General features: G+C 34.3%; 1 long non-coding RNA gene across 2 annotated transcripts in view; it reads right to left on the minus strand.

Moving 5' to 3' along the window:
• The window catches only part of LOC148934699 (uncharacterized), an 85,197-nt gene extending 84,625 nt beyond the window's left edge, over nt 1-572 (minus strand). The window contains exon 1 of one of the 2 annotated variants that reach the window (XR_016141143.1): nt 60-568. This is a non-coding gene — a long non-coding RNA (uncharacterized LOC148934699). Of the gene's footprint in view, nt 1-59 lie in introns of both variants that reach the window. The other variant, XR_016141144.1, reaches the window with a different exon arrangement.
• Nucleotides 573-4,916: the final 4,344 nt, after the last annotated feature.

The following is a 4,916-nucleotide window of genomic DNA, read 5'->3' on the forward strand; positions in this document are numbered from 1 at the left end:
ATCTATGTCCCCCTTCATCACATCCCGAACCCGATCCTTCTTTCTCTCTGTGTACTCACCGTACGTCTTCTTGCCTCTCCAAACGAGTCTTCCTCTTCTCGATTCTTTCGTTCTTTCATTCTTCTGTAGAGTCATTCCATCTCGTTTTCACGTTTTCTACGCTTCCCTTCTATCCCACTGTCCCCGTCCCCTCGTTCACACCGTTTCCTCCTCGATCGTATTGTCTTCCTCTCGCACCCTTCAGACACCTTTCTCTCTCCTTCATTCACCACCACTCGTGCCCGTTTCCTCTCTCAGTTCAACTCCCCAGAAACCCCTTCGTCTCTCAACCTCCATCTCTCTCCATCCCCCTGGGCTTCTCCTCGCTTACTCCCTCCTCCGTTCCCTCCAGCCCACTCTCGTCTCTCGACAAGAACCAGTACCATCGCACACCCACGCCATCACCCCGTAACCTCCCCGATCGCCCTTTTCCACGCTCCTGACCGGGAATGCGCCCTCATCTCTCCCACTCTCTCTCTCTTTCTCTTTCTCTCTCTTTACCTCTCCCTTGCTCTCTCTCCCTCTCTCCCTCTCTCTCTTTCTCTCTTTTGTTCTCTCTCTCCTTCGCTTCTCCATCGAGTTTCTTCATCTATTCGCTTACCCTTCCTTCCCTTCGCTCATTCTCATCTTCCCTTCGATATGCACCCTACGCCACTATCGTCCTCCGTCGCGAAGCCGAAACTCCCTGGAGAAACGTCAAGGAGCCGAGTGTCGATGGAATCCTCCGCAAGGAAGCGTACACCTCCGCAATCTTCCATCGGCGATGCCACCTTCAATCACATTGACGGCCCACACAATCTTTTTATTAAGTCTCGCGATCGTCAAATAATCCCGTCAGTGCGAATAATCACGACAAGTCTCTTTATCTCGCTTGTATGTGTTAAGTTGTAACCCAAGTTCAAAGTGAATGACGAAATAGTGCCGTTGGTATCACGATGCACGATACATTTTAATTTTATATTCCATTTCAAGGCGGGATTAAATTCTTACATAGATAAATTTTTATTACTTTTTGCTCCAATTTATTTACACAAATAATTTTACTTTTCCGCGTTCGAATAATGATTCGCATTTTAATTTTAACATTCGCTCATAAGCTAACTCTTCTTCTTTCTGTCTCTCTTCGATTGAGTTGTCTGTGTCATTAGAATTTGGATAATTATATTATTTGATAGATTCTGCTAATTAGCGATCTCTTTGGTTCATACACTTGTATAATAACAGTATAAAATAAACAAATAAATAAAATATATTTATTTTATTGCTTTATTTTGATGGCGCCGACATTTCTTTCATGATCTTATATAATCTTTTATGAAAATTTACTTTGATATTTTGATTTGTCAAACCGGTTATCGATAGAGTCGCAACATTGAAATAATTTCAATTATACACATATATCTTATAAATTTCATATAATCTAACAAATGATGTATATATAACATATGATACATGTATATTTATAACATAAATATACAACATGAAGTCCAATTCCAAAGAGTAGAAGAATGTCCTGTTACACACAATTGTAGCACCATCTTTTGCTTAGTAAAATATCACATAAAAGAGAATTGTATTGATTTCAATCGTGTTATTTATTAAATATCTTCACATATTTTAGTAGAACCGATATTCTCCAAAAATTGGAATTTTACAACGAGCATTATCGACCGTCGTTAACAGTCCCTCCCTAATGCGATCTCGGGATCGAATTCTGGGATCAAAAGGCATCCGAGACTCGCGGGAGAGCGGTTCAGATTCGCGAGTTCGCAAATCGCATTTTCGCGCGTATCGATCGCAACGAACGACGAAAGATTCCTCTTGAATGTCGACGGCCATCTGCGCGTTATTCGCTCCTACGATTTCAGCGCGAGCGGGACGCGTGACCGAAAGGAGGGAATCGATTGGCATATGCACAGGCCCAATTAGGGATGCAGCCGAGAATTACGAAAGTACCTTACACCATCGTCGAATTACTTTCTTGAGAGATGAGTTTCATAACGAGAGACCCCAATTACTTTCACGAATAATTCCGCGATCGGCTAGAGGCGCCGGTCGACGGTCGCGTAAAACATTTAGCTGCGATCGCGCGAGTCTCCGCTTCCTGATTTTTTTTCCGAGGACAATTCAGGCACCGAGACGAATAATTAAAATCCCGCGATCACACGGAATCGATACTTCCTCTGCCAGATTTATCACGTCAATTGTTTCCAAATAAAATCCACCAATTTGAAATTTATTTTGAATATATTTTGCAAACATGTCAAAATTCAAAGCTATCAAGTATTAGGAGTCGGTCTGTTTCGAAAAATCGATCAATTTTAATCCATGCATTATATATATATATATATATATATATATATATATATATATATATATATGCCATGAAAGTATTTAAAATATTTTTCTTTGTTAAGAGATGCAAATTGCAACAAGTTGTGCTAAACGGAATGAAACTCGTACTGTCGTCAAGGCACGTCATTAAGGCATATATTATGTTTTTCTGAAGTTTGCAAATGACTATTGCTAAAATGTCAAGGATAAAGTAGCTTATCCTTTATTAAATATCCAATATTCCCCAATAATTCGAAATTACTTGAAAGTGCTGCATTCTTTGGAAGTAAAATGGGAACTGGTATCGAACGATTAGCCGATGGTAAGAGCAGTTCGCAGATTTTACCCTTCTGCATTATCGGCGTTAGGATTAATGCTTTAAATGTTCCTCATCGGAATGTCGATTTATTGAGATAAATTCGTGACGTTTACACCAAGATGCTTTCCAGCGGATTGATTTCTTCCTCGCAATGATCCGAGAACGCGCGGTACCCTTTTTACTTGTGGGCATTAACTAATTGAAACGGAGGAACGGCTGGAAGAGAGAAAGAAAGAAAGAGAGAGAGAGAGAGAGAGAGAGAGAAGACGGGTGGTCGAAAAAGATTTACACGAAGCGTAAAAGCGCGAGCAAAAACGGACAGGCAACAAAAAGGCGGGCGCCTCTGGGAGGAGAGACCGGGACGCCTAGAATGTTCTCGGGCAGTCGTTGTCGGTCTCATTATTATCGACCCGCTGGGATCTCTGGCGTCATTGCTAACGTGATCACGTCGTGGCTATCACCTTCCTACCAGGCAACACCTTCCTACGTCCACGCCGTGACGTAGTTTCGGATCCTGCCGCGAAAGGTCATAACAATGTCCGAGTATATTTCAGATTCAGAGAACGTTTGTTTTCGAAAAAAAAAAAAAAAAAAATGCAAAGAAAAAATCTTTTTCATCGAAATTAAATGTTATTCTTTTAATTCTGCAGAAAGTGATTGATATTTACGTTTATATAGATTAACTTTGGTTATAGGCAATATAGATTAACTTTAGTTTTCTTGAGTTTAATTTACTCTTTTTTTTTTTCGTCTTAAAATTAACTTAAAATTAAAAATTAAGATGAGTTAAAGATGAGTTAAATCGAAAAAAGTTAATGAAGTCTATATTTTTATTTAATTACATCAATAATTAGAAATAAGTAGAAAATAGCAAAACAAAAAAGTTTATAACAAGAGTCTGAAGCAAAGTAAACTTTGAGTTGAAAATTTAATTATTTTAACTTATTATTTCAATTATCATGACTTATTTTACTAATACCTCTTATCATTATGCAGCAATTATTTTTATTTTTATATAATACAATTTCTTTTGTTTATATTAGTTTTTGAATGAATTAATTATTTTTCTTTCTATTATAAAAGAATATATTAAAATTTTTATTTCTAGACATTATTTATTATATTTTTATTATTATTTTTTTTAAACTTTCTAGATATTATAAAATTGTAAGAATTTAAATGAAAAATATATATTCGTGTGTATTTCAGTTCATATAGTTTCATATTTGTTTCATAACAGACGTTTCATAACGTTTACAACTATGAAGAACGGGTTGCATACAATCGGATTATAAAGATAAATATAATTGAGAATCATACTTTTCTTGTGCTAATCGGCGACGTGTTAAAACAATAAAGATAGTGGGTAAAAATAGTTTTGACCTTTTTAATTTTCATAGCCTTTTCTGTATTCCAGTCACGTGTTGCTACTTTTTATGACAAGATAAAAGTCACAAAAACATTGTCACTAACGTTTCATTATATTATATTACAAACATTGTTATAAATATTAATTATAATATCGCATCGTATGTAAAACAATACATTTTATTAATAACCTCATTAATAATGAAAAATATATTGTGTGTAATTAAGTATATAATTAAGCACGACACTCATATATGCACACGCGCACGCGCACGTCTTATTATTTTATTTCTATATTTATAAAATTTGAATAAATATACTTTAAAAAGATATATATATAAATATATAAATAAATTTGATATATGTATTGAAATATATATTTTTTTAAATCATAAAATTCAAATAAAACATAAAAAATAATTCAGTAACATTTTTATTTCTAATATTATTAATTACAAAAAAGATTATTAATTCACTGAAAGTTGTAAGCTAAGTAATATATATTTCTGAAATAGATCGTTTGATAAAAAATATTATTTGTCTTATATTTCCAATAATACTTATTATTATTATTATTATATTTGAGAAATTTAATGAATGTTTTTCAAAAAATTAAATTTATCTTAAAAATAAAAATTGCTATTCATGTCAATTTTTTAATAAAAGTTCATCTATATTACAAAATATGTAAACTTTCTTTATTTTTTTATCAATTCCTGTTTTTAAACTCGTGATAGAAAGAAGATTTAAAAAATGATACATCTAATATTATGGTTAAAAATAGTACAACCAATGTTAAAGCATATTTGCATGTCACATCTATTGTATCTAATACATAAGATAAGGAATGTATACA

The sequence above is a fragment of the Pogonomyrmex barbatus genome, unplaced genomic scaffold, assembly GCF_055798465.1.
Source record: "Pogonomyrmex barbatus isolate J1 unplaced genomic scaffold, ASM5579846v1 scaffold8, whole genome shotgun sequence".
In the NCBI taxonomy this organism is placed as follows: Eukaryota; Metazoa; Arthropoda; class Insecta; order Hymenoptera; family Formicidae; genus Pogonomyrmex; species Pogonomyrmex barbatus.